General features: G+C 41.8%; 1 long non-coding RNA gene across 13 annotated transcripts in view; it reads right to left on the minus strand.

The window, feature by feature from the left end:
• The window catches only part of LOC106044706 (uncharacterized), a 445,326-nt gene that overhangs the window by 59,058 nt on the left and 364,978 nt on the right, over nt 1–21,290 (minus strand). For 12 of the 13 annotated variants that reach the window (XR_010830788.1, XR_010830789.1, XR_010830787.1 and 9 more), the window contains one exon: nt 16,282–16,497. The exons of the other annotated variant lie outside the window; for it this stretch is intronic. This is a non-coding gene — a long non-coding RNA (uncharacterized lncRNA). The remainder of the gene's footprint in view (nt 1–16,281; nt 16,498–21,290) is intronic. 13 annotated transcript variants of the gene reach the window in all.

Raw genomic sequence — 21,290 nt, forward strand, 5'->3', positions numbered from 1 at the left:
GTGGAATTCCTATGGAATTACATAGTGAATTCTCTTTAATTACCAGTTTATAATTATAAATCTCATTGGAATGAGTAACACAGGAATTCTAGTAAATGATGATGATCTTGGAAGACTTCTTTGACTAATAAAATCTTCATGTGTGCATCTGAAGGAATTTTAGAACAGTCATCTTCATTTGGAGCAGAAAATATTTTCCATGATGTAGGATTCCCCTTCGTGCATTATGTTAAAAAAAAAAAAAAAAAGGTGGAGGGATAAAAAATCCGAAGCATTATTTCACAGCTAGAGCAACTACGTCTTGTGAAATGAAAAAATACATCTTAGGTCTCTTAGCACTACACCTTTCAATCAGTGTACACCACGGATCACCAAGGTAAGACCTTTTCCAACGCTGCTCTGTGGTTTTGGTGTTCTCTACTGATTAGCATGCCAAAAGCCATGAAACCAGGCTCAGCTGAGAGAGACCCTCCATACAGCCACACAGTAGAGGCCTGACACTGTTCAGGTTGTCATGATCTGGGCTGTACTTACATATTAGATTGAGTACAAGGTGATTAGAACTGTATGTGTTCACAGTTAATTAAGTGTACCCATGGTAATTTGTCCTATGTTCTGTTGCACACATCTGTACCTCCCTAAACGCCTGTGAGTGGAAATTGCAGCTAAAACAGCTTTACACCAGAACCCCGCAGACCAAAAGCTGATGCAGTATGTATGTTGTTATGAATTTATTATCTTTTTTCCTCCTTTCAGTTTATCTTTGGGTTGGCTGAAATGAAACAGAACTTGAGAAAAACTTTGCTACGCAAAGTACCCGCCATGTGGAAGCAGCCCTGTAAGAAGAGTTTTTCCTCCCCAAGGACACGAGTAACTCATATGTTGAGCCCCTGCTCCCCTGCCTCTAACACTGACGTTGCTTTTCTCTGCTGCTTGCATTTATCCCCATTCCTCTCCCAGTTCTGTTTCTCTGTGCCTTTGACTCTGCAGCCCTGCACTTCTCCCCTTGTCCCATACACAGCTGTGGGAATCTGTAAACCTGCCAATTTGCACTTTGTAAGAACTTGTTGCAAATCTGACGGGTTTCATCTTGCGAGCCAAGAAACCCGGGCTTACAACATAATTGATGCTAACAAATTGACAGAGGAACTATGGCCCTTACCTAAAATAAAAGACAATCACAATGAATTAAAGGTCATGTTAGAAAGAACTGTGCAGAGGAACACTGGGAAATAAGAACAAATGCAATCCAGGCTACAGCAGAGTTAAACCAGAGATGAATTTGGCTAAATAAAACATAAGAAACCTATTTCCTGTACTAATTACTCCCCTTCTTACAGAAGTGTAATGTTGGCATCAGCCTTCATTCTAAATTGCACCGCAAAACCCCAACACTTAACAGTGTTTTAGCATACACATTAGGCAGGCATTTCACATTCTTATTTTGCCTAGCTGTTGTTTATTTGCTGACAAAGTTTCACGGTAGGTTTTTTTCAAGTGGAGAGATGCTCCTTGAACAGCAGAACTGCCAAGGAAACTCACGTTTGGGTTTCGAGAAGTAACCACACAATCTGATTTGATTATCCATTTGTTTTTCATTCCCCTTTACTAAAGCGTCTCTTTAGTAAATGCAGGCCAGCACCACCGACACGGCAACTACCCGCACAGGCAGGGCTTTCCATGGAGTACACAGGTTGCAGTCCCTACCACTCAGGCACATGGAGAGTTTCTTCTCATTCATTTTGTCGGCAGGAGAACAAAAACTACAGTCTATTAGCAACAGACTTTCATATGGACACTGGAATTAATCAGACTCAAGTTTGCCTTCCTCTAAATCACAGGGTCAGGCTAAGGTGGGGAGAAGAATTTGCAGTTGTATCTTTGCGGAACCGCATTCCTAATTCTGCCAGAGATAGAGGAGTCCCAGTGTTTGGGATTGCTGATTATTACAATCACCAACAGACACACATACATATTCAGGGAAAGTGTTCGAACTCTCACATTTGTATTCATTTTACTTTGACTTGACTGGAATCATAAAAGGAATGTGTAAACGAGGAGAGCCTGTTGCTGAAATGAAGTTGAATTTTTTCCCCACAGAAACTTGGGTTCATGACAGCTTTTTGTTGGGCAGGACATTAGCCTTTTGTAATTTATTGCTTTTAGATTAAATCTGGGGAAACTCAATACTGCAGTTGAATGATTAGAGCAATACCCCTCGGAGTAATAAATTTTCTTTGGTGCTGTGCATCTCCCGATCATGTTTCCCTTCTAATTACATTTACATAAATGATATTCTGCAAAATTAAATTAACATTCAAACCGTTACACTGGCAAAGAGAGACAAAAATTAGTTACAAACTTACAGCCCTAAAAAAAACGAAACGACACCTTGTTCTTTCCATGAACTGAAAAGCAGCTATCCCCCAAAGTGTCTCGCACACAACCGATTACTCTAGTTGGTTAAGCACCGACCTAGACGTTCTGCTCCCCCTTTCTGAAGTTTATAGAGTACGGTCCTGGTTTCCACAGGGTCTCATTAAATAGAAGCAATTGGTGACAATCCAAATTTGGTCAGTTAAGTGCTCTATTCAGACCTAGATGTGATTTCTACAGTTTTGGCCATGGCTCTTCCTCAGGGCTTCCCTGTCTTGGCTCCTGCACACCATTCCTCTAGTATGGAGCCAAAAGGTGCTTGGCGGGGCTCCCTGTGAACTTAGGCTCAGTGCTGTGCTAACACCCTCCTGACCAAGCTGAAGAAGGATGTTCTTGCTGTCCTTGTGCCCACGGGGCCACGCTGGCTGGCTAGCAGCACCATGCTGTCCTGGGCTCTTCTCTGCCCGTCGCATGGACGCCCAGTGTCACAGAGCAAGCTCCACGTTGCCAATAGAAGGTATCATCATTCTGATGAGGAAAAAGAAGAGTGCCAGCCTACCACTGGCTCTTGGTGCCAGTTTTCAGACAGCGTTTCCAAGACCTGGAGTTTAAACTGATTGTGATTTGTAGTGTCGATTAGCCTGAGGTTACTAATCTTCTGACTACTCAATCTGTTTTCTCTACTCTGTATGACAAACACTAGCTTTTGCAGAGAAAAATTGTTTCCTAATACCTCCTCATAAAGGCATTATTTCTGTTGTCCAGCAGAGGATTTGCCCCTCAGTTAACCACCCCGTTGTAAAGAGAGAGTACATCCATCTCCCTTTAGTCTTTTGTCTTGTGCCATTAACAAACAGTCAAACTGCTTACAGAAGGAATGTATGCCCTACTCTATCAGCATAAGGCACTGCTTGATTTTGTTTATCATGCATCCACTGCACTGAAAATCATAATATTTTCATTCAGAAATTTGTTTGATTACTGAACCTTGTCCTGCCCTCCGGATAAAGAGCACGTGCAGTCATGTCTCTAGTGATATCAATTCTTATACAAGTATACTCAAACACTGTGTTCAATTTTAAGGCATTAGTAATGAAAATGGAAAAAAAAATCAATATTTACTATGCATATTATATATAGCACATGTATATACACATATAGTCACATCTGGAACTAAAACTGTCAGCTCTACTCTAAGTGCGTCTATTTGCATTTAAGTATACTGTGTGTAAATTGGGCATATTGCAGGGGGGAAAAATACAATTTCTGGAGAAAATTTTAACATAAAAATGTCAAAGCTGCTGATTAAATAAAGATTGTGTATATATGATCCTACTTTTCAGTTTGAAAGCTGGATGTTTTCAACATTTCAATTTTTGAAGACAAAGTTTGCATTCAGCGATTGAATTTCTTTGTTGAAATACATCAACATTTGCATTTTAGCATGTTTCAGTTTACTTGGCAAAGAAATTGCCTTCCCCCCCCCCCCCCCCCCCCCCCAAAAAAAAACCAAGCACTGGGCAGTCTGGTATATATTTGAAAACCTAACTTAATCTTCCCTAAACTTCACAGTTTCTGTATTTCTATAGGTCCTATAATAAGTACAGTTAATTATGTGTAGACATAACATTTAGAGACCATATTTTCTCAAAGTGTTTGATTGCAGTGAGTCATCTGCATGACAATCCTCTTTCCAGGACTGCATTTCATTCCTCACCCTGGCAAAATACAATGTGCCAAACACTGTAGAATTTCTGTTAAATAAGCCTGTCTCACAGAATTGTGGCCTAGGCCCATTCAGAGCCATAACTGAATTCTTTGGCATGCAAATTACTTGGAAAGACTGGGCCAATTTGTATGTTTAGGACTGTATGACAAACATATTTCACTGCAAGGAACGTTAGGGCATAACAAAACGTACTGTACGCAAATCACAGGAAGTCTTGGTGCAGGTTCGTTAACCATGACTCCTGGAAAGAACATGAGACCCAGATTTCCATTTGATGCAACACACGCTTCACCCATGCAAGATGATGATGAACTTCCAGTGAAAACTAAGAGTCAATGAAAAATCAGAGCAATCAAGGAGATCAGGAACTTCATAGCACCAGACCAGCAGGTACAATTACAACAACGTCATACAACAGAATAATTCAATAAACCTTTCCTTCCTCAAGGACTCAGAGCTGTAGCTCTAGCAGACAAGAACAATATAACTAATATGCCATAACATTAAATCTTAATTTACCTTAGTTCATTGATATCTCATGTTATTCCCCTTACATTGTCATGGTATTTTTCCCCTGTATTTAAAAAAGCATAGCCTCAACACCCATACCAGAGAAGCACAACAAATGTATGTCTAAAAGAGCATTCAGTGAAATGATGTGAGAGACTTCTTATGATTAAGAAAAGCAGTAAAGGTTTCATCAGCAATGTGAGGTTTCATCTATGTTATCAAGAATTCATGACTACGCACTGGTGTGATTCAGATTGCTGAGATTATCAAGCACTATCAGACTCCAGGTGCATTGGACAGAACCTGTGAATAAGCCAAGACCATCTGCCATCTACGAATAGAAAAGATACGTATATCTAGAAGCAGCATTCTATATAAGCTTTCTGAAAAAGCTCCAGGGTGGGTTCCAAGCATTTTGAAAGTTATATAAAGCATAGATACTTAATTTAGATCCTGATCCAGAAGGAACGCCTGTAGGAATGGCTTATAATTCCTGTTCTTCAGGACAGTTAGAAAACTGTGCCTTTATGCTGTCTCTCAGGAACACTAAGACAAAGAAGAGATTCAAAATTACATTTGCAGATTATCAAGAGCAACCAGAATAATTAGGAGTTACTTTTACTATAAAGATCAGGGCAATGTCTGCGTGTCAGTAGAAGTTAGAAGTAGGCACAGTACTTATGAGCTCCAACACAAATATATGGGATGTTTCTCCATCTACAAAGGTTTCCCAAAATTAAGATAACTTATTACTTCATAGGTTAGAGCATAAGCCAAACAGCATTGCAGACAATGACTAAAGGCAAGGATCAAAAGCAAAATACAATTACATATATCAGTAACTACATTTAAAAGATTTAATGCCTCTGAACACCAGATTTGGTGAAGATGCAACTGAAGCAAGGTGCAGGAGTGAAGCAGCTATTTACACAAATACAACCTAGGCCACCCTTTCCATCAAATCAACTACATTAACCTGCTTCTGTGGTGAATGGTTGGATAGTGATGAGATTTTGCAGTGAGATGCCTTCAGACAGTAGTTAGTACCATCAAGGACTAGAAAACTTAAGCACCTCTGAGTGATATGAAGACCTTCTGTGCTCTTGCAATTTAGTCCTCAGGTGGAATTACTGGAGAAATTGTCTTCCCCTCCACCCCTGAACAATAACAACAAAAGGTAGTTACAGCAGGTGATTTAAGAATCTGATTGCTGCCAATATAGGGATGTAACATGGTGGGAAGGGGTAGGAAATTGTCTTTGCGGTTACTCCGACAAATTGCAGCGCAGACAGTGAAGCCATTAACAGTACAGAGAATACACCTGAGTCTTCTTCCAAACAATACTGCAGCATAACATGGATGGAAAAACTGAGACCATGTCATCTCCTTTTTCCTAGCAGAGCACATTAACCTAGGCTTCTGATGGTTTCTGCACTGGGTTACAAGATTAACGGCTGGAGTGGGTAAGATGTCACTCACACAGAGCGGCATCTGCCAGCTCTCCTACAGGGAAAGGTCCATGCAGATGGTATCTTAAAACACCACACTTGTTTTTTTCGGTCCTCAGAAACTGGATCACTTTGCAATGCAGTTATTGTCCAGTCTGCTTAGAAAAAGCACTGTAGTAACTTGGGAACAGTAGCTGGCACACTAGCAGAAGAAACAAACGGTGAAGAGTTGTTCAACAGCTTGCAGATTGTTTGTCTTGAGATCAGACGCTCTTGGAGAACAACTGTTTAGAAGGTAGAGAACGATACAGGTTAGGAGAGATTTCTACAGTGATTAATCTCACCATTTTAGCCACTCATAGGTGACTGGCACATAGCAGCTTTAGTACAGTCATCATGTTCAGTTATGGGAATATTTGCAAACCCGCTTGACCACTTAACATCTCTCTCATTTACCACCTTTTGGCACCTCCTTTCAGCAAGACCACAACTGCCAGGGGCTGGGACAGCTGGGGAGTGGCTGCCTTTTGGGCTCCTCTTCTCAGAAAGTATTTTTTTTTTTGCTCCCCTGGTGCAACCCTCTGGGACTTCTGAGGACAGGACTACCATAGCTGCAAGGAGAGCACCACGGTGTGCACAAGGCATGGCAGCAGTTAAGAGGAATCGAAGCTCTGTCTCACAGTGCCCATGTTTCTACATTTCTGAATTTGAACTGACGGATTTTTGTTGTTGTTGATGGTGCTTGAAGATTAAATGTTATGTGCCGCAACAGATGTTAGTGATCTCATTCCGAGCCGAATACCTTTTTACACATGGTTTGGTTGTGCACCAGGGGCCAAGAACTTTGGCTGTAGATAAGCAAAATCAAAATCTGTTTTAACTGGCATATTGAGTCCATTGTCTATAAACATTCACATTATGAGAATGAGATCAAACCTGCCAAGGGACATTATTATGTTGTGAAATATATTTGCCCATCACAAAAGAATTACTAGAAAAGAGTGGAAAAGTGGTGGTTATTGAACTGTGTAGCACTGGCTCAAATCTGTTCAAAAGCTCCACTAATTGCAAGCAAACATGATCTTGGCTAACACTGAGACAGAGTCACAAATGTTTATACAGAAAACATCCAAGAAAGAGGAGGCAGGGACATTCTTCGAGGAATAAAGCAAAGAAGCAATAGAGCTTGGCAGCTTCTGCCCTGCTTTGACTGGATGGGTGGCAGCTACTAAAGGGCAGCGCCTTAGAGACCAGTGCAAGGCTGGATGAGATTTCCCTAGGAATATTAAAAAAAAAAAAAAAAAAAAAAAAAACAGGCCAGGAAGCAAAAGAAGAAATCCAAATGCTACTGGAGTGCTGCAATATTGATCCCTTTTTCAAGCAGCCAGAGATTCTTAATGTAAATAGCAGCAGGTCACATCAGAAGGAAATCACCAGGAAGATGTTCCAGGAGCTGTTGTTAGAACTGACATATTTAAGGAATTTTATTACTATTACCAGTAAGGTGGTAGATATGTCCTCTTCCGAACAGTAAAGTGAGCAACTTGAGAAGAAAATGTAGGGTTTCAAAGCATGAAGTTGCAATGTAACTTCTTTTTATGGATTAAAAACTAGAATTACTTGATAAGAAAAAAAGATGCAAGTATCTCAGACTTGTCTCAGGGGAAACCCTTGGGAATCTGGAGCCTAAACAAAGTTAGCCACTCAAATACCCTTGCAAACAGTATTCAAACTATAAGAGAAATACATTTTTGAAAGAAGTGAAGACAAGTAAAAAGCGAGGCAGTATTAAACAGTATCATAGGCAAAACAAGGGAAAATCATACAGTGGCTTTAGGCTTCCTGAATAATTGGGAACTACGACATTCAAGGCAATTTCTTAAGGATTTGTCAACCTTAGTTCACGTCTTTAAGTGTGTTTCTCCCCTTCTATTACTCCACTCCCTTTTAGACAGTACATGTGAGCTCTGGGAATGTGTCAAGAAAACAGGGAATAATTATAATCATACTTAGTCCGAGGTATCTCATCCATTTAGCAGTAAGACATCCTAGGGATAAGAGGCTCCATCAGGTGCCTTTCTACTTGAACTCAGTGAGCTAACAAAAAAAAAAGATATCAAAAGCAGATCCATGCCTCTTTTCTTCTATCAGAAGAGAATGGTGGCACTCCTTTCTCCCCAAAACCAAACACAAAAGCCACCCAGATCCCAAACCTAAGTTTATACTCACTCACAGATGCCAGCAGCATCTTCACAAACACCCCAGTTATCTGCTCAGCCTCCCACGCACGTCAGAGTGAAACGGCTGCTAAGTGGGGCAAAGAAAACTCTCTTCCCAGTGGTCTATTGACAGGACCTGGGAGATGTCAGTAGGTGTCAGGGGAAGAGTCCCATTGAATCCAAAGTTCATTAAACACAGTCAGAACCAAGATTTTATACAGGCCAAGGAGTTTTAATGGCACACTGCTAGAGATGCCCTTCTGTGTCACGGTATTATTCTCAGAATCAGAAACCTGTTTGTTGGCTAGAATAAAAACATTTGATTGTGTTTTGCTGTGAAAAACATTGTGATTTGCTGTACTGTCCACAATCATCGTTGGTCTTTAAAAAAAAAAAAAAAAGGAAAAAAAAAAGCTTTTCTTTTGGTATCTAAATAAAGCTTCTTCCTAATGTTGCTGAGATGCTGGCTTTCATTATGCATGGCAAAGGATGGGCTGATGATGCTTTATAATCATTAGCAAGCAACACAGACATTTCTGGAACACAAAAATAAGAGCGAGTAGCATTAAAATGTTCTTGGGGCTAATTTCTCTAACCAGAACATGAAAGTTTTTTTCATTTTCTGTATGTGAACAGCATTCAAAGCAAAGTAATTTCATTATAAAACTGGTTCTTTATTTTTCTGAAACAGAGTCGGAGTACTGGAATAGAGTCAAAGTAAAACCTTCTTTTTATGACAACAGCATTTGAGTATTAGATTTCTTATATGATGTGACATCTCACCAGATGATCCTCCAGGCACTGTACATGGACCACCTCTAACATACAAACATCCAGTATTATACTTCTGTTTTTCTGTGGTAATAACTCTCTTTCCTTCCAACTTCTTGGAAGTAAAAGCCAGAAGTGTTCAAAACTTTTTATACCATACACACTTCTTAAGAAAAGGTGATCACAAAGACTGTTTTCCTCCCACTGATAACCAAATAGTGCTGCAGTAGCAATGACACCGCTGTGGGCTCTCACAGGAAGAGATTTTAAACACGGTCTGAGAAAGAGGACAGCTCTTCAGGCAGTGAGGGCTGCATGACTGCATTGACTTCTGTCAAATTTTGCCAGCCATATCATCAGCCGATGATATGTTTCTGACTGGTGAACTTCTTCGAACATGATTTAATCGCTGAATCAAAGCATGGAAAATTCTCAAGGTCAGCTCAGTCTCTGCAGACCTTCAGGTCCGTGGATCAACATTTGGAAACGACCAATTTAATCCATCTTCTATCATGATGGCTAAGAAATGATCCTTTCTTATTCCAAACTTGCCCAATGAACTAGGTTTGGGCAGTGTGAGAGGTGAGTAGCATCAAGACCTTCCTGTTTACTGCAACGTGATGCATATGATTTAGATGACGTCAAAAAAGTGTCTCGTGTTCAGGAAATCAAAAAGCATGGCACCTTTCAGACTGATTAAAGATGGAGATACTACCTTCAGTTTTAATAAAGATGGAGATACCACTGCATTACAGTTATGTTTATTTTTAACAGGAGATAAGTGAGATGGCTACACAGCCTTTTTTTGCTGTAGAAATGTGGCAACTTAGGGATACACAGGTTATGCACATGCAGGCACCAAGAGACTGAAATTCAACCTGTCATTCAAAAAAGATCTTCCTGTTTTGTACCAGCAGAAATGGACAATGTTCTTGCGACTACGCATGACCTTCCCAGATACAATTACTGTATCTCTGATCCTCTTTGCATTGCCCTCTACCCATTCAAATACACAAATACTAACTCACAAACTACTTTTCACAACAATTTGTTTCTTCCCTGCTTCTTGGAAAACATTTTCTGAGCAGATCTACCAGGGCTCTATTCCCTCTTGTTTTCAAATCCCCATCAAGATTACTTTTAAAAAGGTAGTGCGTTCTTCAAAATGAAAAACATTTACATTATCAAATAAGGAGAAAGAAGAAAGCCAAATCTGCTATCCCTTCACAATGGACATCCCTGAATTTTCAGGAATTGTTTTGAAGAATATAACCAGACTGCCTGCCTGTTTCACACATCCCTCAGCAGTGAGTTGCTGCTTACGGCAGAGAACACAGTACTGTAACTAATCTGAAATGAAGGAAAACATTTAACCTACAGTCCCTCATATTCAGAACAAATAACTGTCTCCATGTCCCTAGCACATGTTTGATGGAGTCAGAAACAGGTTATTAATGAAGAATAACTCCATAAAAATGAACTCACTCCAATCAGTCTTCTGGCACTACAACATCAAGGGGAGATGCCAGTCAAGCAGCTAATATTAAACCTGTAAATCTTTACCTATTTAGGATGCTTTAATCATTTCCTATGAATTAATACCATAAAATGTGATTTATAGCTTAAGGAGGAAGATCCTTATAACCATTAATACACAAATCCAATCAACAGACATTTGGAAATTAGATTCACTGGAGCTGTGTGGTGCTCAACAGAAAACTAATCCTGCCCCCTTTCTCTGCAGGGAAAGAGGGGCTTCAGACAACTGTATAGGTGCAACAGTTTCATCAGTGCTGCATTCCAAGAAACCTCTTCACACAGGCTTTCTTCAACAGATGGTCTTCTTAATTTGGTACAAGGTACAAGATTTATAGACAACCCTCCGCAACATGGGAAGTGCATAAGGTGTCAGATGAAGCAATAAACAAATGGGAGAGCAATGGTCCCCTGGCAAACAAATTCTCTAACCTTTCAAGGATTGCTATGACCCAGCTGGTCTGACACATATCTGAGAAAAAATACATAATTATTTAGGGTGGCTTTTTTAACATTAAAAAAAATAATAATTTTTTGTCTGATTTTGCTGCAAATTGTTAATGGCAGTCAACAAGGCCCTTTAAGTGTAAAATCCCAGATAGGTTGAGCTTTGCAGAAGCAGCAGTCTGCAGCACATTCTGTGCACCATGGTCTCTAGTGCAGCTAGAGATGGCTGGCTGCTTCCTCCTGTGCCCTCACACCTCTCAGCCTCCAGCATTTCTTGGTCACCACTGGGCACCAAACACGGCTGCAAACACAGGGACATTTTAGCCACATTTGCTCCATCTCTGTCACAAGTGCCCATCACTTGGTGCTGTCTACTCCTGGACATCATTCGTTTGTCTCTTACCTTTGTCCCAAAAGTACAGGCTCATTCACATGCTGGTTCTTGCTCTGTGTCCCTGGTTTCTCTCTGGCATCCCTACAGATTTGTCTGTACTGTATTGCTTCCATATACACAAAGGACCAATTTCACCCTTTTCAAATTTAAGCATTTGCTTGAGAAATCAAACATAGAAAGTGAGTTGCCATTTTGTTCCTTTATCATCCACAAGACAGCAAGTACATTGGCAGACTGACTCAGGTTTTAGCTGAGCAGAATTATGGTTCAGAGATACCTCCTGTTTTTCACTGACAAGAGGAAGCTTAGGGTTACCAGCTTTCTAATGCGTCACTAAAGTGCTTACAGGACAAAGAAAAGACATTTTTCCAATCACTCATTTGTGATTCTTCCTCTCTCAATCTCTCTTTCTTCCTTCAAGACCCTTTCTTTCTTCCCTTGCCTGGTTTATGCAGACAATCTTATTTTAACTAAAAAGAAAGCTTGAGCCACCAGTTCAGGAAGAGATTTTCTAACACGGCTCTCCAGTGGGGACAGTAGGCAGGTGACATACTCTTTATAAAAGTTTCTCTAACAGCTTTTTAAGCTTTGACTGTTCCAAAAGCCAGACTACCTTATTGTACAGACTGATATTTATATTTTTATGGAGAGGAGGAAAACAATATAGAAATTGAAACAGTGAGCACTTATTCAGTAGCTGAGAGTAAGGTTTTCAGAGAGCTAGAAACTGCTGCCGAGAAGGATGGCTAAGCTTTTGCCTCAGGGCATTTAAAACTTCCCTTTCTCCTGCTCCATCTTTTCCCTACTCCAGCATGTCTGCTAAAGATCTCAGCCTCGGGAACAGAACTGGGAGGAAGCCAATCTCCAATTCATCTTGGGATCTTAGAGTTTGATTTAATTTTCCATACAGCCTGACTGCTTCTTTAGTAATGATGTACATCCTGGCTAGCCTGACAAAAGCAGCACTGATTTTCCTGTTGAGCACCAGTGTGATGGAGTTTCATAGGGAACCTGATACACTTACTACTGGTCCAAGTGCAGCAGCACTTAGACAGCATCCGGCTTTGTTATAGACAAAGAAATTGCCAAAATGTCCATTAATTTCAGTGGTACTAGACCAGGCCCATGGAAACAAGATGGAAAGGATAAAAGTCAGGGAATGTGATACAACTGGAAAGACGGAGCAGACAGCATGTTTTGAGAGAGGATGGAGAAGAAGAAACACACAGAAAAGAGGATAGGTAGGTGCACAGAAAGAACAGTTACTACAGGAAGAGCAACAGACACTGTGTTGAAAGGAATGCAAGGAAATTTTCTATTTATTGTTCAGAAGAATCCTCTTCTCCTTGCCAGAAGGGTTATGATTGATGATTCCTTTTTTTTTCTTCTTTTTTTTTTTTTTTAAATGAAACATTTAGCTCAGAGTCGTTTTGGAGGGTTCGAAAGGAAAGAACAGCCGCACATGGCAGGAGGAGCTGGTTGGCTGGATCAGACTTCAAATTCAGTTGCTTTTGTTCCCAACATCTACAAAACCTTTTAAACAAGAACCTTTCCGACACAGAGAGATGTAACGGAGAAGGAAATCACATACAAAGAAATGGAAAATAGGAAATATATAACAAGGGTTTTGGCTGTTCTTTTTATTTAATGTCATGGGACTATGAATTTTCCTCATTCTCCCTGAATGAAGGCTCTAACTATGTATCTTTGGCAGCCGACACGGCAGCAAAAGCTCCAGTTTGATCACTGCTAACATTGCATTGGCTGCACTTTCAAGCCATCCCAGTACCCAGTGACTACTGATTTTGTTGCCAAAATAGCAGGCACACTCACAGTAACACTTTCCCACCTTAATTCTAATAACAGAGATTACGCCAGATAACACCTTCAAAACAAGAATGTTTTCTACTTGGGAAAAGCAAGACAAACCCATGTTTACTGACCACATCTCACCTTAAGTCAGAATTGGTCAACCTATAATAAAGCTCTAACTTACAGCTTGTAGAGCACTTGAATGAGTCAGTCACTTAAATGAAGTGTTTCAATCCAAATACCTTTGTACAAATTTATTAATATTTATACTAATAATATTTATACTAATAATTAAAGAGTGCACAAGGACATGAGAAGTGTTAGTAGGGCAGTGATTTCTGGAGAGAAAGCATCTGACAGGTAAATATTCACCTCAATCTAGATTAAAACCAACAGAAACTGCACTATTGAACTCCATCTTCTACATTGCCACCCTTGACACACACATCTATACGCCTTTATTCTGTACTCTTCAAAACTGGACAAGCACAATTTACTGTAGGAAATGGAAAATGTAAGCTCCTGGCTAATGTCAGCAAAACAAACAAACAAAAAAAAGAAACCAATTTGCTTGCCCATCAAAAATACAGTATTGCATTTAATGGAGACCACACAGTTGCAGTGGGCAACACACTATACTCACTTAAGACCCAGTTCATTAAATACTTCCTATATTCTTCATATAAGAAAGAACAGACCACATGTGTGGGGGAGCATAATTTTGAGGAGGCAACTTTTTATCTTTGATTTCTATTAGCTCTTTCATGAACACACCACTCAATGCTCTCTGTCTAACTGCCCCTGCTGTGCCAGTGATCACATAGTATGTAATGTCAAGTCTGTCTTCATCGAGACTGGGATCAATTAGAAGGCCCAACATTCAAATTACGTGCTTGACTCCAAAGTGATGCTGTACTAATTCCCCGAGAACAACAGAAGGATGTCAAACTCTTCCCCTGCACAGGGTTTTTGTGTTGCATTTTACATTATGTTTTCACACTGACCCAAACTGAATTTGCACCCACTGTTGTTCATGCTCAGGAGGACTTCAGGCAGGAGCCCCACATGCCTGGATTCATCTGATCTCACTGGTGGCTCCTACCAGAGATGTCTTGGCTGGGGGCTCAATCACCCAGGCTCTGTAACTAACAAGGGGCTGCTAGCTCTTCAGCAGATTATTCATCCCATAGATGACACCCACACTGTCTAAATATGCTTATTTCTCTCTGAAAACCTTAAGAGATTGTCTTTGTTGACTGGGCTATTGATGTAGTGAGGTGGGATTAACTTGGGATACATTTGCAGGTTGTGTAGGGAGAGGCACGTGGAATCAGCACGTGGAAATTCCCTCACAGGAGCAGCCGTCAGTTCAGTGATACCCCCAAAACCAGAATAAGAAAAAAAAAAAAGAGGGGAACAAAGTTCACAAGCTGCTCCTGAAATCTCCAGCCCCAGGAAAGAAGACAGTAAAAGTTTGTGAATATAAACAGGGACTTTACGGGAACTTGACAAAACCCATACTTTTATAGTTATTTGCACATAATTGCCCGTCACATAATTCACTGCAGAAAAGAGATTCCCTTTGATTCCAGGCAGAACTGGCGAGAGCCCAGGCGTTTCTGTGCAGGGAAAGAACCAAACCCAGAGCCACTTTAATCTGGTCTGGGGAGTGAAGGGAAGTCCTACCACTCCACCACACTGTGACTTGGATTTAACCAGCTCCTTGCAATTGTGCTTTAACTAAGATTTGCAATGGAGACTGACTTTGGTTCTATTTGTCCTCTCCAACAAATAAGCGTTCAGCTTAAGTCCCTTCACTCCCTCCCTCCCTCTGACCTGAAAGCAGTCTCCTGATTAAGGAGATACGGAAAGTTTTAGGAATAGGGCCAAACCAGGGGAAATTTTTCTTCTTGGCTCTTTTCAACTTGAATGGGGCTGTATTATGGAAGGCTGTCTTGCTAGTCTGAGCAGGAAAACCTCACGAACATTACTGCAGAGTTTCATAAAAACTTAAAGACTGTGCAGAATTCTTTTGTCAACTCCAAAATATGCATTAGTAATCCTAATTCATTCACGCTGAATAAAATAGGTACAAATGCTGGTTTTCCCAATATACACACATTAAGAAATGAGTAGTTCCACAGTAGCAAGAGACATTTATATTTTGAACACTAACCTAACTTTTAAACTCCTGTAGGAGACTCTAAAATTGTTTAGCAAGAAGGGCTTTCTAAGCTGAGAATCAAGCTGTGAGAAAGAATAAAAAAAAAAAAAAAAAAGAGCATTCATTTAAACATTTTCAGAAGCCCCTAAAAATGCCATTTTCACACAGTAAATCCGCTGCACTTGAATGTCTGCTGGCTTTCTGAAAGGAATGCTCTTCACTGGGATGCAGCCTGCTGTGGTCAAGTATGATGGAAATAAAAGTGTTGCTAATGGTGATTGAAAAGGATTCCCACTGCTGCTGGCCAGTGTTGGTTTTAGATGGGCCAACTCTGTCGAACAGAGAGCAACGGGAGACAGTAAACTTCTCTAAGGCTCTCTAAACTTTGAGTCACCTCTGCTTCCCTTCCTTTTAACGCTAGCCTGTCCCCTTGTTTCTCCACCAAGCTTTATGTTAACTCAGCCCGGACCAGACTTTTACTGGAAATGTAAAGACAGAGATTTTCACACAAATTGAGCAATGCAAAAAAGAAACGAGCCGTGTGAATGGGCATTAGCACAGCAGCAAGTCAACAAGCCCCCACAATTTGTGCATTGTGGGTCAGCCCAAGAAACAGTCTTCATTCCAGCAAATATCCAACTTTCTGTTTTAACCACGATACTTTATCTTGATCGTAGGGCTCTGTTGTGGCAAACATCTTGCCTCTTTAAGAAAAAACAGCTTTGTACAGCAACACAGGCACGCAGAAACTTTGCAATTAAGGCACAGATAGTAAGTGGCAACCCTAAGGGCAGGCAGCAAGGCTGAGGCAGGGAAGCGGGAATTCGGCTTCTGCCTCCTGAATCCCAGTTCGATGCATTAAGCACAAGACCTACCTCTCCTCCTCAGCAGGATCTGACTTCTTTTAATGGCTCATACAGGGAGTTCTGCCTCACGTACTGCAGGATCAGCATGGCTCTACTGCAGATCGCCAGTAGTGGCTGATAGTTTAACTGGACTCCATCTCTCCATATAGCTGATTAATTACATTGCCTCGAGACTTCAGAAGTGTCCTGTACCTTCAGGGTCTGAGGAAAGTTGGTAATCCGGGCCTGCAGCCACAGGGAAAAGAAATCAATTAAGGACGTTAAGGAGGAGAAAAAATCAGAAAGAATTAAGTAAAACCTGTCTTTCCTGGGAGTGGACTTCAGCTGCCCACACACTGAAAGAGCAGGTATCCCCTGGGCTTTGCAACAGTGATCACGCTGAAGACCTTTGGGGTCCCCCGGCGGTTCCACCTGCATGTATGGATGTCCCCCCAGAGGGGGGCTGCTTGTGGGTCTGCCCTCCCTGGCCCCAGCCAGCGAGTTTGTACAGCTGCATGGCTCAGGAACCTGGGCCAGCTGAAAACCAACTTGGCAAGATATGATAAGGGGTTACTTGGGCCAGGAGGATGGTAGCCTAGGCCGAGATGGCAGCCCTACAGCATGACTTCGGGTGTGTAAATAATTCTGTCAACCTAGAGCCTCTGAGGTGGAAAGTAGCAGGTTACACACTTCTTCCCAGATGCCTGATTTCTGTCTGAGTTGAACAACAAGGCCTACGTGAGTTTTTTGCTCAAGGCCCTCTTGACTGATCCGCCCCAATACAAACCATGCACCCCATCAGCGTCTCCTAGGATTTCAGCTCTGTTGTGCTCTGCTTACTCATTCTATGAGCCTTGGCAGGGGGCATTAATGGAGAAGATAAAACAAAATCGTAAACGTACTTTTAAAGGAGATCTTGATGGCTGCAAAATGCTTTCAGTTCAGCATATATATTCCCAGCAACAAAACTGGACCTTCTTAGGCTATTTTTGGTATATTAAGAGCATATCAAGGTCTAGAAGACAATCTCACATGGCACAATGCAAGTAGTAATTGGTCCCTCTTCACACTGCTCTTTTTTGATCAGTCTAGCTTAGCCTTCTTCAGCAAAATACCGAGCTGTGGATCAAAGACTCCAGAGAATGTTCAATTTCAAGCCCCAAAAATACACACAGATGTGCAGCAATTCTTGACAGATTTTTTTTTTCCTCTCATACCCTTTCTCTTCCATGTATTTATTGCAAGTGCCCAAATACAATGGTAATAATTTTGTGTTACCCTTTAACATACACTTCTCATTGCACTGATGACCAAGAAATACAACTCTTGCATCCCACAGATACTCATTCACCTAATCCCATTCTCTGGCAAATGCCGCTGCCCAGCTGAGACAGTAGCTAGCTCTCAAGTCAGCCTGTGCTAATTCTGAGTGCACCCAGCCTGTTTTCTGTTCTTATGCAAGCTGACCAGGCCTCTGGGAAGATGAAAGTGCCAACATCTGGTTTGCCAAGGAAGACATAAACTGGCCAGAAGACTGAAAGTACAGCAAAACTCTCATTTTTCATGCAAAAGTAGGAGTGTGCGGGCACTGTACAAGGAAAGAATGTAGGTCTGTTTGAAACAGACTGTTTTGCTCTTGACCTAAAAGCAATGTACTTCTTCAGTGGGTTCACAGCCCCCCTTCTGCCTTCGGTCGCCAACACATTCCCCAACTAGCTCATGGGAATCCTGAAACTAAGCGAAGCACTGCACAAATCCCTAAAATAAGGAGGTACTGGATGTGCACAGAGAGGACAGCCCTCAGTGTGGCTCTCGAGAAGGCTCCTAGGTCAGAGACAACAGGCCTGAGGCACAGGCTTAGGTGCGGCTGCAACACGCCCTCCAAAATATGTTCAAATGTCAACTGTGAGCATAGCGGAAAAATACCACGGAAGGGCAAACAATGCAGTTCACCCGGTCAGGGCAGTGCCTGCCGCACCTAGGCAGCTTTCTGCCCCAAGCTCACGGCTGGCCTGCACGGTGACACAGGTGGGAAGGAGAACAGGCAATGCAGGAGGACTCAGGGTGACCCCGCTGACCACTGTTTCTGAACGGCCATAAACCATCAGCCAAGATGGGTTTTTGTTGCTTCCCCCCCCCCATAAATCACAAGGTGAGGAAATGAAATAAAGAACAGCTGGGAGGAGTATGTAAGAAGCTGTGACATCAAAAGCCCTTGCTTTTCTGTCTTGCTACATCTTTTCCTATTTTTTTTTTAATGTATTCATTACACTTAACAGACCACAGCTCCCGCTGAGCAACCAGGATCTATCTCAGAACTACTGAGCTGGATGTGTCTGAAGAAGAGCAGTCTGTGCATCTCCTATTTATCCTGCTCCAATCTCCCAGCAGCTCTTCTCCTGCTGCTTGCTTGCCCAGGGTCATGCTGCACCCATTTTAGACTCTCACAACAGTGAGTTATGTGGATGCTGGTGTCTGCAATGTCACCTCAAATGCACAATTGGCTCTACAAGAAACTAAGCATGCAAAAAAGTCCTTCAAAAAAGTGTTGTACACAACAGAATTAAAAATACAAAACAAAGAAAAATAGTTTCCTGATGAACTTGGATATTTTACTTTTTAAAATGAAGGCATTGGCTAGACGTGGGCTTGGTGGCTGTAATAACCTCCTCGTGTCTCACTTTTTCAGAGTAAAAACAGGGTTGCTGAACTACCCAGAAAGAGCCGCAAATGAAAAACGTCTAGGTGAGAGAAAGGCGTCACTGTGTTAGGAAACTTCGCAGTATATAACACAAATTGCATCACCAGGCTTTTAAGAAAACTGAAGGGGAGCAGCAGTTTCCTGCTGGAGGCACCAGCAAACATGAAGTCACACAGGGAACAGGTAAAGATGGGGTGCTACCGTATAAGGGCTATCCTATACCTTACGTCCTTTGGAGGTTGGTAAAGGGCTTTCCAGAGTCCTGCTGTGAATTTGTTTTAGTGTTTTTTAAGGGCCCTTAACAACGTCATTTGTCACAGAGTAAATCCTGGACGTCTGGTTACTTTCTGCAGGGAATGCTCTTTGCTGGGCTGCAGCTTGCCAGGGGTCAAATATGACAGAAATGAAGTGTTGCTAATAGTGATTGAAAAGGATTCCTACTGTTTGTGGCCAGTGCTGGTTATTAGAGAAGCCAAATTTGTGGGACAGAAAGCAGCAGGAGACAGTAAACTTTCCCTAAGACTTACTAAACTTTGAGTCACCTCTGCTACCAATGCCATTCTGTCAGACCTATTTGGAGAAAACTGATATTATAATTACTGATCTCAGCAAGGGCCTAATGTGCAACCTGAGGCACTCCTCTGCCGGCCATATAATTACAGATGGGCTGGGGAGGCCCGGAGGCCTCGGCCCCCACCTCTCCAACAAACTGGATTCGGTTACTGCTCCGGCCAGGCTGTCGCGGACAGGTAGGCGAGCAGCAAAGTCGCTGGCCTGCGAGGAGAGAAAATTACTCTTGTCAAAACTGCCTGCCTGCTATTAGAGGTTTGAATGTCACCTCAAAGAGTGCCTTTTCTGACCGTTACACGGCGGTGTCTAAAGGGCTGTTTGAAGCGGGATTTATCCCCTCTCAGGCAGTGAATATTGATGGCTAAGAACGTGGGTTTTGGTATTTTTTTTTCCTTCACCCCTTCCCCACCCTACTGCTCCTTTCATGAATTAACATTTTTCTTGCTGAGGGGACACTGCGTGAGCATCAGCACCTGCTGGTTTAAACTTTCACATAAAATGGCATTTTGCTGGATATATCCTATATGGTCTCATTCATATATTGTAAACACACTCCTTTAAGCCCTTGTTTCAGCTTATTATTAACAAGTTCAGTGCCAAGAATACTTACCCACCAAAAGGAGATAAACTGCTGATTTTAAAAAGAGAAATGTGGCTTTATTCAAGCAGACTGCTACAAGGAAGGCACGCTAGCAAGCTGCAGCATCGAAACAAAACCCGAACACAAACCAAGACCCTGGTGCTGTAAACCCTATGTGCACGTTAACTTAAAGTGAGCGGTCCTTCTGCAAACGGCGGTATATCCCTGTCTAAAATTAAGTGTGGACAGAAACGCTGTGCAGGATCAGGCCTGGAGGACCGGGCCTGCAACAGATTGATCACCGTTGTGGGGTGCTGAGCAGACTGCTGCCCTATTGATTTCTATAGCAATAGAGGGGGCTTAGCACCTCGGAGCATCAAATTTCCGAGCCTGGAAGAGACCTGGGCTCTGGAATGGATTAAAGTCACATGTGATGCATTTGGAAAGGCCTCAGCTCAGTCTCAGCGCTCAGTAACAGCAACCACCATTTATTCTGGTTACTACAATTCATTTGGACAGTGTTTACAATATCGTCCCCTTCCTCCATTATTAGACAAACAACTTTGATAGGTAGCCTTTTATTTTTTACAGCATTTCAGAGCAGAATAAACGCACGGCCCAAGTTATTTATGGAGTGAGCTTTCTGTACGAGGTGCCTTTGCCAAGGAAGTGTGAATTCACATAGTGCACACGCTGTGTATGTTCAACCAGACAACGGTGACCCAGCAGTCAGCGAGGAAAGGGAGAAAGGAAAAACACGTGCAAGACACCATCTTTTACATGTCATGTCATCGGAAAATCCTCCCCATAAACTTTAGGAAACTATGTGCCAAGGAGCATTTTACAGACTCAAAAAAGTGATCAGAAGTGGCATAAAGGGCTTCTCCTGCTGGGCAGAATAACAGGCAAGCAAACTGAGGCTTCATTTCCCTGGTGGTGCTCATTCATTAGGGAATGCCATGCCAATTGTCTGGGGCAGTTTTGCTGGTGTTTGATGGCCAAGAGTGCTGCAGATGGTTACAGACAGCCTCACTTGACAGACTTTTCCTAAAACTTTAGGATGCAGATTTTTTTCTTTTTTAATTGTTGTTTAAAGGAATAGAGATTCAGAGGAAGGGAAAATAACATAAAGATATGGAACTCTTATGGAAGAGTTTAACAGTTGCAGTAAGTTTATCTATATGCACA

The sequence above is a fragment of the Anser cygnoides genome, chromosome 3 (assembly GCF_040182565.1).
Source record: "Anser cygnoides isolate HZ-2024a breed goose chromosome 3, Taihu_goose_T2T_genome, whole genome shotgun sequence".
In the NCBI taxonomy this organism is placed as follows: Eukaryota; Metazoa; Chordata; class Aves; order Anseriformes; family Anatidae; genus Anser; species Anser cygnoides.